Here is a 17,984-nt window from a genome sequence, read left to right as displayed (position 1 = left end):
TACTTGTTTTGTGTTGTTTGCTGTTTTAGTATCATGATAGGTTGTGGGCTGAGTTGACTTATTTACTTTTGTGAGCTAGTATAACTTTTACTCCGTAAATGAGTGTCCAGTGAGTTACTTGTGTTATCAAGCATTCATCTTTAGCATGTGCATCTTCTTATTGTTCGAGCATGCAATAGGTGCATCGGACGCGACAGCCTCCTACGAGCTGCAGGCGAATCCCGAAGGTCAGGAGGGCAGCCAAGAGGTGGAGGTCCAGCAAGCCGGACTCGAGGAGCCCGAAGAAGAAGTTGAGTGCCCGAATCACGAGCCGGCATCGTTCGTGAAAGGCAAGCCCCGGAGCATTCTAAGTCTCCCTTTATTTTCGAAAGTTTACTTAATATGTTATATCTATTGATGCATTACGTATAGGAGTTGTGATGAGACTTTTGCTGCACTTTATTCCATCCTTGTCCAGATAATTCATCCTACCCTAGTTGTAGAGTTAGGATCGAGTAGCGGCTTAGCCATGCTTTAATCGGTAGAAGTCGGGTGATTTCCTGTCACCTGTGCGATATAGGGTGATGTCGGATCACGATGGTCTATATGTGCTATCGTGGATGGAACCTGATTAAAATGACTTAAGCCGGGCGGAGTTTTGCAAGTTTGTAGTAACTCCGTCTGTGGCAGCTAAGGACCGATCGTTGTACTTCCTCTTGTCATGTTGAACGCATGCCTGACACTTAGTTGGCCGGATAACTCGTTCCGACCGCGAAGCCGAGTAGTATGACTCAGGCCGGAAGACCGGCAAGTATAAAGTGCGCACTACCGGAGGGAGTAAGGTGTGCGGGGGACCATTGGCGTAAGCCCAAAGGCAGGTGAGTTAAAATTCCTGACCTCCCTGGCAGAGTGGTAGCCCTGGGAGTGCGGCGCTGATCGGAGCCGCGATTCCTGAGTTGTACCAAAGGTGACCCGTTGGCTCTCCGGCAGGGGATGCTTGGGTGAGTGCTAGGAATAACCCTCCAGCTGGATAGGAATTCGATTCGAATCGCCGTCTCTCCCGGTTAGTGAGAACTTGACAGAGCAGCGGCAAATGTAGCATTCACTAATGAATTTGGTTCATGAAAATGATGATAGCAAGAAGAACATATGATGAATTTGATATGGTTATTATTGTTTGTAATAATCAAGTGATGTGTTGTAGTATAGGTGCCAATCTAGTGGTAGGTTGATGATAATTAAAGATGATGCTCTCAAAATAACTTAGTTGTGAGTTAAGCTTTTGGCAAAAGGTGAGTCAACCAGCTCCACTTGATATTTAGCCTTGCATGATCCTTGGTGTCTTTTATGTTTTACTAGACGGGTAAGTCTAGCTGAGTACATTCTCGTACTCAGGGTTTATTCCCACCTGTTGCAGATGATATCTTCTATGACGGTTTCTGCAAGACCTGTCTCCATCCCGCTGGGGATGAGGACTAACCGTTGGGCACGGTTCTCTAACAACTTCGTACCTGTTGCTTTTGGAAGGGTGGTGTAGACTCTGGCAGTAACCCGAACTTATGAACTGAACTTTGGAATGTGTGTGTAACTATTTTGCTTCCGCTATTTCGAACAAGTGTTGTAATAACTTAATACTCCGATGTGGTGCCGCTTCGACGGCAATGTATGACTATGTAACATTCGTTGTGTTTATGTTGAACTATTACGATCTTGGTTTGTTGCGAGTTGGTTTGAAGTCCTTTGTGATTTCAATTGACTACCGGGATTATATGGGCTCAAGTTTGGAAACTTGATTGCTGGTCGATCGTTTCTGCACTTGAACTCTTTTAATTTGGTCGGTTCTATGACACTTCATCTCCATTTGAGTAGATCTCTATAAATGCTATCATGCTACCTTTGTTTATCCTAGTAAGTGTTGGTTTGGAAGTACTGGACATACTTCCATTGGCATTTAAATTAAGCGTGGTGCTTAGGTTAAATAGCCTTCCTTAATCTGATTAGACATGGAGTCTAGTTTGGTTACTGAACTAAAAACTGCTTGAGTAGGCATTGGTATATTTTGTCGGACTAACCCCTGCAGGAAAACTTTCAATATCAACCTGGAAAGTCCTGAGATAAACTCACATTGGAGATGAAGAAAGTGACACATGAAGTTTAACAATTTGCACAAGAAAGACGTAGCTCATAAGAGATGATTGATGGAGGGTGCCACAAACACGATGCACAACCGCTAAGAAAGGAAAGCTTCCACAAGGTGATACTGTACCGTCACTCTTCAGGTAAGATAACATTTTAAGCTACTTGACTATCACTTTTATAAGCTTCTCCTTGGTTCTGGCGTTCACATAAATAAAGAGACAAACATGTATGATTTATAACTCTAAATTAACCCACCTAACTGATTCAGCATGTTTAGTCCTTTAATCTTTCTTCTTAGTACTACCTTCGTGATTCCACACTCCTAATCATATAAGCTAATATGTTGCACATTCAATCTTTGGAAGATATAAACAAAACATAAATATAGATAGATTATCTTTCCATTAGGTTGAGCCATCTGTTCTAACAAATGTTTTAAATGCTACACTCATGATCCATCAACTTTGTCTTGCTCACTATGCTTAAGGTTAGAGAAGAACAAATACACTTTTGGTTCTGTTGGTGTTTTCCACCAACAGGGCCCATGCACTTGATCTCTGCCTTGTCTCTATGAATAGGTACACTTCAAACAAAATATGGAGGAGTTTTACAACTCTTAGATTCCACCAAGTGAAGAACCGGGATCTACGAGCACAAACACAATGGAGATCAGACACTTAGTTTCCCAAAGGAAATATTGAAGAACCTCTGTGTCCAAGTTGGTACCTTGTACGCTCCAGCAAACTTCGTGGTGATAGAGACTGGTACTGAGGAGAGGGCACCCATCATCTTAGGGAGGCCATTCCTAAACACCAGAGCTGTCATCTATGCTAATGCTGCCAAGATCAGTTTCTACATCAAGGGGAAGAAGGAGACTTTCCTTCCAGAACAAGACTACACAAACTTCAGAGCAATCCCGACATGAACCAAGGAAGAGGACCAACAGGAGGAACAGGAACAAGCAAATGTGGACCGAGTCAGCTAAGATGGTCACTGCAGCTCAAGGAGGTCAAGATCGTCGACTCAAGTCACCTTTCTTGATCAAGAAGGACGACCCTGGTGTTCCAAGCATTGAGTGCACAATCAACAGATACTCTTTTTAGAAGACACTCTACGACACCGGATCTGACGTCAACATAATGACCGCAGTCACTTATCAGCTCCTGCATGGAACCATGCCCCTACAACCAATATATATTCAGCTCCAGATGATTTTCAGATCATTGACATGGGAGAAGACGAGTATGATCCACCCACCATCCTTGGAAGACCGTTCCTCAACACTATCAAAGCAATCATCTACATGGGAACCGGAGAAGTCCACATGTACTTCCCCTCTGAGAAGGTACGCAGCTATTTTACTGACCCTAACTATATAATTGAAGACTCTAAGTAGGTCAGGACAAGAAGAAGACAACGCAACCGCAACCAGAGGAGGCAAATCATCAAGGACGGATGGGTAGACTACGAACGAGAAGTGATAAGGTCTGAAGACATACAGCTTGAACAGAACTGTCCTGAGGAGACCGTAGCACCGAGGCATGTGTGGAGGGAGAACATAGTTATACACAAAGAGGAGGCGCCACCGGAATCACCGACTACATCATCCAGCAAATCCCAGGACGACTGAAAACACAAGGAGTCCCGTTCGGAGGACTTAAAAAAACACCGAACGCCTTGCCAAGAGGTAAACTTGGTAGTTATCCTTTTCCATTCAATAGTTTGCTTAGTTAATCAGGTTCATGCTATCTTGAAAAGAAATTAAAAATGTTAAAAAATAGTAAGCCCCATGTGAGTATGCTCATGGCATAAAACCCATAGGTACATTCACTGTGGTGGCATAAAATAAATAAGTTTTCATCTTACAATAAAAATATAAAAATAATAAGTGTGTGATCCTGCTAAATAAGTAATATTTATTGAGGAGGCTCAACATGATAAAGGCTATGCTAACACTTAACCAGTTCCACAAAGCTTTGTTGTGTATTTGAGCTCCACATAATTGAAGGATCAAAGAAGACTAGCAGACGGAGGACATCCTAATCGATGTCAGGGTGCTGCCGACATTCAAATACACCTCCACCACCTTCTAGCTACATCAGAAGAAATTACGTCAAAATCCAGCTTGGGGGAGAGCACCCCCATTTATCCAACTAAGTGTTTCTACTCGCGTTTATACTTTACTCAAATAATAAAAAGATGCATAATCATAAAAGACCCAAATAAAGATTTTGTGCTTTTATATATATCTTTGCTTAGTTTGCTAAATAAATAAATAAATAAAATTTGCTATGAACCCTCATGATAAGCTCTCTCATGGAAATGATGAATAGTTGCTCTGCCATGACTAGTTCTTAAAATTGAAATCTCTCTCGAGTTTAGGCATAACAGTTATAGTTTAAAGCTTGCTCTAAACCTAAACTTGTGGGAAGAGTACCTGATCAAAAGTCTAAGTTGTTAACGAATATGATATGGGAAGGTTGAGCTGCTGTTTATCTGTTCCTAGAGATGCTAGAATTCTGGAGAATTATATCTTTGAAAAATCTTTAAAATATCACATGATGAGTTCCTGTGTGATGAGAGTTTAAAATCCTACCACAACCATATATATATGCTTATTAGACTTTGAGCCACACATTTACTTTTTACTGCTTATGAGCATTGAGTGTGGTCAAGCTGTCTAGACCCTTAGGAGCTTGTCATGTGGTTAAATCAAAATTCACTTGCACGTTCACTCATACATGCTACTTCTACTCTGAAAGTACCATCCACATATATCCACTCATTTCCATCTCCACATTCACCCAAAATTATTCTACTCCTAATCCGGGAGAGAATAGCAAAAAAAATTTTCCTATCCCTGTCATTTCCTGTGAAATAAATGCTCGAGTTATCTTGGTTACTACCACTTGCTATATTATCTCAGGAGATGAGTGCTCAAAAAAAAAGAAGAAAAGAAAAAGAGGAAAAATACGAGGAAATACAAAGGGGCAAGTGCCCGGAACCTCGAAGAAAAGAAAAAGTGAGACTAGAGGTAAAAATGGACAAGTGTCCGACAGTAGAATTAGGGGTACAAGATACCCACCTGAGAGAAAAGAAAAAGAAAATATAGACCATCTCATTCTCCACAAAAAGCTTCAAAGTGCAAGAAAGGTATGTATCCCCTAAAAGAGCAAAAAATAGAATTAGACTTTCACCATTGTTATCACCATCATCACCATACACTATTCACTCGCCACACATGCACATCTTGATTTGACTTATTGACTTGTTTCTCTAGATCCATGGTTTGACTATGCAATAAATGTCTTGTAAGTATGTATTATCTGTCTCCCACCTATGAGCTCCAGATATCAAAACCTTATAAGAATAGCGTGAGAGAGAAGGCAATATCACTATGCATTATACCAAAAATACCACATACTTTGAGAGAAGGCATATACCATTACTGCCTTGGTAAGGATCCAGAAATACCACAAAAGAGAGATCTAAGAGAGTCATACAAGGAATCTCTGAGTTTTATTTGAAAATCTGCAAAAACTCCAGAGCTATAGCTGATCAAGAATAAGAGACATGGCGCTTGACTTGACCGTTCTATTTTTTAACTGCTCAAGACACAAGTGATGGTTACAAGCCCCATGGTGAAAGGTAAAATGAGTAAGTTTTAAGTCTTAACATTTTACTCTAACTCAGAGATGAGATCTTGTTTAAACGCATGTGTACCTTTAAGGCATAAAACCACTGCAGAAACTCTTGAGTCCATCCTTGCTCAGGGATGAGCAAGAGGTAAGCTTGGGGGAGTTGCTGACGGTCCTTAAGTACCAAATATAATCATCAAATAAATAAAGAAAAGGATCCAAATGCAACCAACACCCAGACTTAGGGTTTTATCTGACAGAATTCCACGAGTTTTGGTGTTTGTCTATTTCTGCAGGGGGTTATCAGGAAATATGGAAGAAAGGCCCACACGTCGGGATTACATAGAGATATTAATGTGCCGCATAATTTTCTATCATCTAGAAGACTCCAGAAGCCACGGGAACGAACGAGAAGGCAAACGGGCCCGGGGACAGGGCGCCCGCCCACCCCCCTTGGGCGCCCGCCTAGGTGTTTCCACCAATCACAGAATGGAGTACACCATTGCAAAGATCTCAATGCATATATTATTTGCTATATTTGGAGTTCGGAATCAAGAGATATTAATAAAAGAAGGACTCCACATAAAAGAGCTGCGGGATTAATTGGGCCCAAATCAGATTTTGGTCCATTAAGGCCTATGTGCATTTTAATGAGATATGGTGGAAAGTTTAGTACCACATTGCCTGCTGAACCAAAAACGCACAGAGGTGGAGGACTATATAAGCAAGGCCCCTAGCCCCTGGAGGAGAACAAGAAGTTATCATAGAGATTGAGGGGTGCCCTTGAAGAAAAACCTCTTCTCTAAATAATATTTCTTTTTAGGCTTAGCAACCAATGTAAGTAGAAATAGATCTTCTAGTTTCTACTAGATTGAGAGAGATAGAGTGGAGGTGTAGATCGGAGGAAGGCCGGCCTGTCGGTGTCTACTCCGAGTTGTACCTGCGGGATCAAGTCTCCTAACCCGAGGCTTGCTTCTAAGATTCTTCAGTAATTCGACTTCTAATTACTAGTAAGTTCTTGTTTTATTGTTCTTTGGTTTATGAGTTTACTTTAATCCTCTTCCGGTTGAGTATTAGAGTAATCACTTGCTAGCGTAAACGTGGTGTTTAGGCTAGGGTACTCATAGATATCCCCTGACTAGCTGGACCGTGGTTGTAGCGAGGAACGTGACATTTCCGAGTTACCTTTGTATCCCATATCTTGTTAGCAGGACGGGTAGGTTTATAGGTGCGGGTCGAACATCCTTTGTGCTGTCTAGATTCCGTGAGCCTCCCTAATAGAAGAGTAGATCATCCTTACCAAGGTTAGAACGAGACTACGGTTGCAGTCTTCTCTATACATCGCTCACATCGAGAAACATTCTTTGTAGCCTAAAGGGATAGTAGCAATAGATTTGGTTAGTCAGATGCACCCTTTCTCCCAGTGGTAAGAATATAAATACGATAACTCTGGATAACCTCCCTGGTGAAATGCTCACCGATATCCGTGCACTTGCGGATCATTTTCTTATTGCGTTACCAAATATCAACAATTAGTATTTAAAAAAATTGAGCATGTCTCAAAGGTAGGGACAACCAACATAGCAACATGGCAAAGGATGTTTTTATGTAAGGAACTCCCTCAAGCTTGAATTTTGCAAAATTCAAGTTTGGATGAATTTAATTCAATGTTGTATGATGATTGGTTGGACATACCTTGTGCTTGTCATTCATCCGATCTTCTTGCTCCAATCCTGGAAAGGTTAGTGACAAGAATACCCGAAGGAAATTTTTTACAATTATCCTTATATGCTCAACACACAAGGTAATGTTGTAAGTAATTAAAAGCTCATGTTACGATCTGATCAGTGCTTATTTTAGGACACTAAGCTTGTCCTTGGGAAACCATCAATTTATGTCGGAGAAGTGGTTTCCCCTCCAACGCTGACCTATATCAAGATCAACTCAACGAGATCTGCAAAATTTATTATAGACATATGCATTGACAACAGCCCTTTTAAAGTTTTTATAAATAGAAAGGAAGTGGGGGTTGGAGATCTCGAATGTGGTGATGTTGGAGAGACCAATGGATTGTGAAGATATTACATATGAGCATGGAGTAAATGAAGTGGCTATCAAATAAATTCCATGCTCATTAATGTTTGGAGTGAAATCCATGTGGTATGGTGAAAATGGTAAGGTGAGTGTGGTAAAAAAAGGAAAAGAAAAAGGATACATGAGCGACTTGGTTCGAAACTAGCACAGCTACCGTTCCCCGGCAACGGCGCCAGAAAGCTTGTTGGGTATTTTAAACGCAGACAGAAAAATCCGCAAGCGCACGGATACCGATGTAGCTTTCACCCGGGAGTGTTACATAGTATCGATTTTCCACAGGGAACGTGAGTGTACTAATTAAGATTCAAGATCACCCAAGGATAACTATATAATTATTTTTGGTGGAAAGAGAGGAAGTTTCTTGAGAGTTCTCTAGTTGATCTAAGAATCAAGAATTACTTCAAAGATTTTTTATTTTGGGACACCAGAACACTAACCACAGAAAGAGATGAGAAGGGGGCTCGGAAGCTCTGACTACGGTCCTACAAACACCGATCCGAACGAGGTGGAATACGCCGACCGTTAGGGTTGTCACTACCCTAGGGCTACCACAACAATCTGCATGATAGGGTGCAATTCCAGATAATTGCAAGAATAAACACCACGTCTAATCTATTAATTACTACTCTAGCGTTATAAAGACTAGAGCACTTGATGCAAGCGGGAATCCAATAAATAACTTGAATGTAAATAAAAGTAATTAAAGAACTCAGGAATTATGAAATGAAGAACTTGGAGAACGATGAAGAACGAACCAGTTGCAGCAAAAGTATAATGTTGAGGAAGATCCGACAGATCTGGCTCCTCCTCCGCTCTCCTCTTCTCTCTCTCCCTATTTTCTAGATTACAACTAGAACTAACTAGAACTAAAACTAGAGGAACTAGAACTAGAACTAGATGAACTAGAGAGATCCTCTATACTTGGATGAAGAATTGAAACCCTAGCTTTGATTCTGTAGAAGATGAATGCCTCCAGGGGCCTGGGGGCCTTGCTTATATAGTCTTTTCAAATGAATTTGGGCCGTCGGATCAAACCGACATTCATTGAACGGTTATCCTTGATCCTTTAGGTCGGTGGAGCATGATCCGCGAGGCGGACTCTGATTGGGTATCATAGGAGGGTAGGCGCCCTGGTCTCTAGGGCGGGCGCCCTGGGCTAGGCCCCGTTCTGCCTCCGCTTCATTCCCGTGGCTTCTGGAGTTTTCTAGATGATAGAAAATTGCGCGGCATGTTAATATCTCTATGTAAACCCGCCGTGTGGGCCTTTCCTCCGTATTTCCTGATAACCTCTTGCAGAAATAGACAAACACCAAAACTCGTGGAATTCTGTCAGATAAAACCCTAAGTCTGGGTGTTGGTTGCATTTGGATCCTTTTCCATGATTAGTTGATGGTTAAATTTGAGCATTAAGGACCGTCAACAGCCAACATGATTGATTTTGTGAAAGAGCATATTGTTTACCGATTCGGCATTCCCCAAACAATCACTACCGGTCAAGGTACTATGTTTCCGTCAGGGGAGTTTGATGAATTTGCAATCGGTATAGGGATTAAAGTGTTGAATTCTTCCCCTTACCATGCTCAAGCCAATGGACAGGCCGAGGCCACTAACAAAGGGATTATTAAGCTCATTAAGCAGAAGATTGAGGAAAATCCCATACAATGGCATACTCTGTTAAATGAAGCCTTATGGTCATATCGGATGGCATGTCATGGTTCGACCAAAGTGTCACCTTATCAACAGGTGTATGGACATGATGCAGTACTACCTTGGGAGATTAAAACTGGTTCTAGGTGAATATTTTCGCAGGATCAGTTAACTGCCGAAGACTATGCTACTTTGATGAAAGATAAGTTGGACGATTTGGCAGGGCATCGGTTAAGAGCTTTAGTTAGCATATAGGAGAATAAAAAGAGAGTGGCTAAGTGGTATGATAAAAAGGTAAAGGCCAAGGAGTTTGCCAATGGGGATTTGGTGTGGAAGCTAATTCTACTGATTAGGACTAAAAGCTCAAAATTTGGAAAATGGTCTCCTAATTTGGGAGGGTACTTATCGGATAAATTGATGTGCCCCTGCCAATGCTTATATTTTAGAAACTCTCGAAGTGGTTATATTTCCAAGGGCATTAAATGAAAAATACTTAAAAAGATACTACCCTAGTATCTGGGTTGAAGCATAAAAATTTAAATGCCGATAACAGTCCTATCGGCTGGACAAAGTATCAAATGTATTTGGGGCCATGCATGAAGAGTTTACGCCCCGATAACAGTGCTATCGGCTAGACCAAATGATTAAAGTTTTTGAAAGAAGTTAAACAAGCTGCCGATGAAGAGTTTATAGGTTCAGGAAGGTTTGGATGGCCGATATTGCACGCAGACGAATCTGGTTGGCCTCCTCTATCTCTTGGGTGTCTGCATCGGCAGAACCTTCCACTGGCTTCAGCTTTTTCTTCATTTGCAATGCCTTACGAGCTTGGGCATCCCTCTCTTGTTGAAGATTCTTGAGCAAATTGGGCAGTTGGCTTTCTTCTTGTTGACCTTGGGTTAGAGCTTCCTCCACTTGTTTTAGTTCAGCCAGCAGAGCCTCTCTTCCTGCCGATAGATTGGAAATCTTCTGTTTTAGTTCATCACCTGAGGATTGCAGAGTGCCGATGCTTTTGTGTTTCTCATCAGCAGCGTGCTTCACTTGTAGCATCTCCTCATTGAGTTGGGCAGAAGCGGCTCTATCGGCAAGGCGCTGAGTAGCCTTCTGGTACTGAAGTTGGCGACTTTCCAGATGGGCAGCTTGAAAAAGAATCTCCTCAGCATCAGCTAGAATCTGACCATAGAGAGTCTTGAATATGGCTTTGGCTGGATCAGAATCGTCCACTAGCTGGGCTGTGTCTTGATGCAACAGAGCTAGTAAATCTTCAAGCTTGGACTTGATCTCTGTCGATGCGATTCCAAGCGTCATTGAGGAGCTTGCCTCTTCGCCTTCGTCATCAGATATGTCGATGGCAAAGGAAAATAAGCTATCAGGAGAATCTTGCTCCTGGAAAAAGAAGAAGATAAGTTACCCAAAATTAAGTTTCGACAATGCAAAATCTGATAGATCGGATGACTTACTTGTTTCAAGGCAATTTCTTGTCTCTGGCGTGGGGATGCAGCGTGCACTATAATTTGATCGGCTGGAGCTGCCGATGGAATATTTTCAACTGGAAATTACCAAGGGTGACGATGATATTTATAAAAGAAGTCATCGGTAATGATTTTGTGATCGGTACTTTACCTTGAGGAGGGATGACGACTGTCTGTTCAGGGATAATGGCCGATGATGTGCCTAGATCAACTGGATCGGTGACCTGTTCGGACACATTGGCCGGGTCTGTTTGCGTTTGAGGCACTAGATGAGGTGGAGAAGAAGGTGTTAGTTGAATCGGGGATGCTGGACGAGGCGGAGAGGATGGGACTATCTTTTGTCGCTTTGGCTGGGTCTTAGTACTTTTTGGACCCTTTCTCTTAGGTGGAGCCTGACTGGGCTGGGGGCATCGACACCCGATGATTGAGTGCTCTTGGTCCTTGCCGACGCGCTGGTCTGTTCTTACAGAAGAGCAAGGTTTTACAGGTTAGATATAAAAGTAGACAAAGATTGTTGGAATTCGAAAGAGTAGAATGCTTGGTACAAAACAAAATTACCGATGACGTCCCAGTCATGGCCGATGCACCCTGAAAGAATCATGTGAGTATGGGATGAAATGGGTATAATAGAAAGGAAATTTGCGAATTCAACCTTGAAAGCTTATGCCAGAGTGGCCGAAGGAGAGGTTTTCGACCGTTTGGTGGTTGTCTTCTTGAAGCGGATGTTTCGGCGCATCAGGACTGCTAGACTTGGTGCGTTGTGGCCGATCAGAGAGACTGGGCCTAATGGAAGAAGGTCGATTGGCCTCCCACTTCTGCTTACTGTCGGCACTGGGTCATCAACCTATTGAAGTAAAAGGGCTTAGTTACCGATAGAATTGAAGTTAACAGAAAAGACCGAGTACGAAAAAGAGACTTACAACATCATCAGGAACTTTGTACTCGAGGTCGATCATGTAACGATACATATGAGCCGAAACCTTGAACAGGTGCTCTTTCCATTCTTCCCACCACTGTTTGTATGACTTAGTGATGAAAAGGGCTGGAACCCAAGCCGATAGATCAATATCTGTCGTATCGGCATCTGGCTGGAGCTGAGCTATAGTGATCCACTCATGTCCACTGGTTATCACCTCCCTCGGTTTAACCACATTAGCATAACAAAGTTTAATTGGTAGCTGACCAAAAGCTAGCTGACGAGCTAGTGCCGATGGGTTGTAGAACTCGTAGGTGGTGTTGGTCTTCTTTCCACTGCCGAAGTTGTTCACTGGGATTGCTCTTGGGGTAACGATCGCCATCATTATATAATTGTCCTTGTTAAGTGCATCATCGATAGGGTGGAAATTGAGTGGAAATCTGGACTCCGGATCTTCGTAAGGCATTCAGGCTCACTGATCTTTGGAAAGGCCATCATACAATGTTTGGAAAAATCGGCCGGTCTGGTTCTCATTTGCATCGGTACCAGGGAGGACTAGATGGCTTCACCCTAATTGAGAGGCGAACGTGTTGCCGATTCATCCTCTACCAGTTTATAATCTTCAGCGATGTCTCATGGAAATTGCTATGCAAAGAAGTCCCATTGGAGGTGCTTATGCAGATGGACGTTGAGCCACATGTGAATAAACCACCAAGGACCTCCTAGGTTGCTGATGGGTTCACCTAGCAAGAGTTTCTCAGCTACTTGGTGAAGGAGGTGGTAGACAGAACCCAACAGATATCGACCAAGGGGGAATCGGTTACCATTAGCTAGTCGCTATGCCGCTGATAAGTAAACAGAGGTTGGTCCTACCGATCGGCTGCAGAAAATGAATTTGTCTAACCACATGTTCAGGAAGATGGCGGGCTCTCTCTGGCCGACGGATCCAGTTTGCCGATATTTCTGGACATATCCTGACCAGCCGCCGATGTTGCGGGTTTCTACTTTATATTCAGTTTTGAGGCCGAAAATACTGCCATCATCGGCAGTTGCAATGTCCAAGCCAGTAAGCATGACAACATCAGCAAGTGTGGGGGAAGCTGGGCCGTGACCAAAGATGAAAGCGTTGAAAGTGTCCGACCAAAAATATGGAGCTGCTATCATCATCGACACATTCTTCTCCATATCAGCAATGGAGAGTCTAATGTTTTGGTCTAATTTACGTTCACCCCAGTATACTTTATTCGTTTTGCTAACTCTCATGAACCAATCTTTCCATCCTTTGGTGGGTTTTGCCCAGGATCGGAAAGTGTCCTTCCATAGATCTAAAAAGAAGTTCTCAGCCCTAAAACGGATCCTATTGGTTTCTGCGTTGATTAGATCGGTGGGATCTGGATCACGCATTGGGCCAAGACATTGGAGGTGGGGTTGTTTAGTGCGAATAACAATTTTCTCACTCAAATCCTGGAGTTTGGAAATGAAAAGAATAGGAAGAAATAGGGAGAAAATGCTAAGTTAATAAACTTGCAAAAAGTAAAGGATTGCAGTAAAGGAAAGAAAGGGTGGGGATGGATTGACCTCAGGCACAATGAAATTGACAGCCATTTCTTCGCGAAAGAAGAAGGAGTTGAAGACTTGAAGATCCTGGAGAAAGCTTTTGCTGCTGGAGTTCTTGAGTTCTTCGTCAACGCCGCCGTCGGAGAGATGAACTTGGGAATGGAGGATGGCAAGGTAGAGAATGAGTACTGAGGAAGGAAGTATTTATAGGTTGAAGTGAGCAGGGGCATTTTTGACTTATCCGTTTGCCGTATCCGTGAAATTTGAGGTTGTTCGGATGGATATGGTAACTATTCGCACGATAATCAAGGGATTGTACAGGTGATTTGACAGCAAGTAATCATGATTTTAGGAGATATTTCACTATACGTGGTCTTTTGGTCGGTCCATCGACAATCAACCCTAACAGAACAGGTGTCGATGAGCGTGTTTCTATGAGATTTGGTTCGGGTAGTTGAGAGATTCGAGGTATTTACTGGAGATCCGAGCACTACAAGAAATGTGTAGGTTTATGACGTTTAAGGCATGACATCAGGTTAAAAAGTCACTAAATCAGCTACTTTATGACGATTTTTCGAAAGGCACCTAAACTTAGTGACATAAGTAAATGTATGTCGTAAAAAATGTCTTAATACTAGTCCAATTGTCTATTGTACAACATTTGCCATGTCATAAAGTGTGCTTTACAAGGATTGTGTGTCATAAATTATTTTATGTATTTTGTAACATTGTTGTCCAAGGTGGCATGTGGGTCTAACCATCAATACGGGTCTAATAATACGGTAGGTGTTGATCAATGTCGTTAATCTTGTCTATAATCCTATATTATTCTACTAATTGGTAAGTCAAATAAATCAAGATGTATAGAAATTATGTAAATAATATTTATTTTTTTATTTTTTCAAATAGTAAATAAAAGTGTACACCTATACGATATCAAAAACAATAAATAAATGTTGTAATAATATATGTGCGTGGTTTTGTTAGGTATTAAAATAATAATTAAATATTAATATATCTATATATGCACGCATTTCTTTATTTTTTGTGTGGAAACTCAATTATGGTCAAAGTATTTGTGTGTGTCTATATATATATATGTATAACTTTGCTTATGTATATATACGTAATAATTTTTTTTAATATCGATATAATAATTAAGAAAAAGAAAACAAGAAGGAAATACAACACACAAAGGCGGACCGTCGAAGGGGATTCGAACCTGGGACTGTTAACCCAGGTGGAACAGCTACGACCACTGAGCTACATGTTCATCTTGGCTGAGTACATTAGTAGTTGTATATATTTGCTGGCAATTGAGTAATTAAATTAAAGTAGAAGAAACAGTAACTACGTGTTCATCCATTTCAATGTCGTAAGCTACTTTTTTATTTGATATCACTTAATATCCCAAAATTCTATTCGAAGATCTAATATTATGGAATTCAAAATTTGAACTGTTCAAACAAAGTCATATGGAAAAATGACCAAAATAAAAATAGTATATCTTGATGCGTTAGACAGATTTGTTAGGGACTCGCAAGGCCACCAAGATGTATGATCTACTAGCAGCCCAATTAAGAGCAGAGTATATATTGCAAGAGTAACCCTAACCAGCTAACTCTATCCTCTCTCTCTCTCGATAGTTCTTCCCCTACAACCAGCCGCAAGCGCTCCACTCTCTCGATCTCCTTCCGTCATGGTTCAAGTGCTCTTGCAACCACTAGCCGGCGATGCCGTCATGCAGCTAGCGCTCGTCCCAGGCTCATGCTCATCCTGACTAGCTCGCAGGCTCGTGCTCCAGTTCTACACAATCATGGCAAAGCTAGAGGACAGGCGTGTTCGGTCGGCATGACTGCATCCCCGTGACCTCATCCTTGGCCAAACTCTCGATGTTCTCTCTCTACTGACTCTTTGCTCGGTCTACAGGAAGCCAGGTAGGTAACGTTGCTCGATCTACAGCTACAGGAAGCCAGGAAGACAACATCTAGGTGCTGAGCCATATTATTTTCGGTTTGTGAGATCTGCATTGTGATTCCTTCTAGGGTGCTGTGATTGTGAGCTATGATTTTTAAATTGTTCTACAATCCTATTTGATGTTGTTGCAAGATACATTTACTTAGTATTTTTGTGCCTTTGAATTATTGATTTGAGAAATGTTTTTTATCCTGTAGAGGGGACAAGTTCCCCATTGGGGATGAATTCCCCGCACGAGGACGGGGATGGGAACAAAAACATCCCACGTGAGCCTTAACAGGGATGGGGATGGGGAAGGGGAAGTTTTAGCTCCACGGGGATGAGCATGCGGAAGCAAAAGAAATCCCCGTTGCCATCTTGAGCCACGAGCTCTGGGTCTTGATGGTCAATTGGGGCTCAGACCACCGCCTGCCCTTCGCGACCACCGCCTGCCCTCCGCCACAACCTGCTGTGTTGCCTGCAAAGGCCATGCTCCCTCACCCCGATGATGGGGCCTGCTGCTGTGACTCGTGGGTCATCTTCTATGACAAGCGCAAATGCAATAAGAAGTTCGGCGAGGTATGTCCAGTCCATTTTAGCCCCCTCTGTTGTCTACAATCTACCATTAGAAGCCAACTGTTACGGCACGGGAGAGGGCGAAGGCGATAGGGATGAGAGGGAGCCCGCAACAGGCGAGGGCGACGTCGGCGTGTTGGAGGCGCCATGATCGATGGTTCCTGAGGGAACGAGAACAGGGAGACACGGTCCTGGCGCCCAGGTGAGACTTAGGTCTCAATCCAGGCTTAATCTCATTAAGAGAAATGTCTTAGCCTTATAGTCTTGGCTGATTAAAAAACAAAAACAAACCTCCTACTTTCTCTCTTCCTAAACAAAACCTCCCTGGACTCTAGAATCCTAACAGCACACGGCCTGGACTCCAGGACCCTAACAGCCCACGGCCGAGCCCTCCCCCAGCCATGCGCCTTCCGTTTCCTTTGATAGGTGTTGCCTATCATAACATCTCTCCTCTCCTCGGGAAACAGCTCGTCCTCGAGCTGGAAGTCCGGGTGTGCTGCTTAGAACTCCTCCCGGTGCTCCCACGTGGCTTCAGACGCTGGCATATCTGCCCACTGAACAAGAACGAACCATTCCCCACGACGCAGGCTGGAACTGAGAACACGCTCAGGACACAGCAGCGGCCGCCCAGGGCGTAGCGGAGGCAAAGGTCGAACATCGTTCGGGGGAGTGCCGCGGAATGGCTTGAGCACCCCAACATGGAAGACATCGTGGATCCGTGCACCTGCAGGAAGAGCCAGCCGGTATGCCACGTCGTTGATCTTTTCGACGATTTGATAAGGCCCAGCAAACTTGGGAACAAGCTTACCACGACCTCCCGGGACCAGCGCCTTGGTCGGGGGATGCAGGAGGCGGAGCCAAACCCAATCACCGACAGAAAGCTAGAGCGGACGGTGCTTGGCGTCTTACGTACGGCGTGCGTGTTCTTGGGCTTGAAGAAGTCGAGCGCGAACTTCAGCCAGGAACTCGTCCTGGCTGGCTAGCATGGCGTCCACTAACGCTGTGTCGGCCCGCCCCTGTGTGTATGGCAGGAGGTCTGGGGGTGGCCGACCGTAGACGACGGCGAACACCGAAGTCCAGAGCGTAGAATGGAACGCCGTGTTGTAGCAGAACTCGGCCTAGGCAACCAGTCGAGCCAGTAGCATGGGCAGTCGCCGATGAGGCACCTTAGGTACATGGCAATGGTCTTGTTCACCGCCTTAGACTGGCCATCCGTTTGAGGATGGAAGGCCGTGCTGAGACGCAGCTGGATGCCCGCGTGACGGAAGAGGTCCCACCACACCCGACCAGTGAAGACCGGGTCACGGTCTCTTATGATGGACTCTGGAAAGCCGTGGAGCCGAACAATGTCGTGGAAGAAGGCGCGGGCGACGGACACGGCAGTGTACGAGTGCCCCAACGCGATGAAGTGCGCGTACTTGGAGAACCGGTCCACGACGGTGAGGATGACGCTCTTGCCGTGCACCTTGGGTAGGGCCTCCACGAAGTCGATGGAAATATCCGCCCAAACTCTGGAGGGGACCGGCAGGGGCTGTAGGAGGCCGGCGGGGTGGAAAGCCTCGGTTTTATTCCGCTGGCAGGTGGTGCAGGCTCGAACAAAGTTAAAGACCACCCGCCGATCATGCTCGACAAAAAAATTGGCCCTGAGGCGCTGAAGAGTTTTCTGGATGCCTTCATGCGCCCCGGTGTGTGCAAGCTGGAGAACGTCGTCGAGGACCTGCGCATTAGCAGGGATGAACACCAGGCCGTTGTGGAGGATGATGCCGTCGCGCACGCTCCAGCTGGGGCCGTGCTCGCCTGCTGTGACCGCATCCCGTCGAGTGCGCAGGTCGGAGCTCGCCTGCAGCTCTGCGCGCAGGTCTGCGAAGAGTTGGAAGGTCGGCATGGGCAGCGCTGCCAGCGCTGGCTCGGTGATCAGGGAGTCCAGCAAGGGGGAGTCGCCGTCCCGACGTGACAAGGCATCGGCGACCACGTTGAGGCGGCCTTGTCGGTACTGCACTATAAAATCATAGC

The sequence above is a fragment of the Sorghum bicolor genome, chromosome 3 (assembly GCF_000003195.3).
Source record: "Sorghum bicolor cultivar BTx623 chromosome 3, Sorghum_bicolor_NCBIv3, whole genome shotgun sequence".
NCBI classification, from domain to species: domain Eukaryota; kingdom Viridiplantae; phylum Streptophyta; class Magnoliopsida; order Poales; family Poaceae; genus Sorghum; species Sorghum bicolor.
This window is presented reverse-complemented; position numbering follows the sequence as displayed.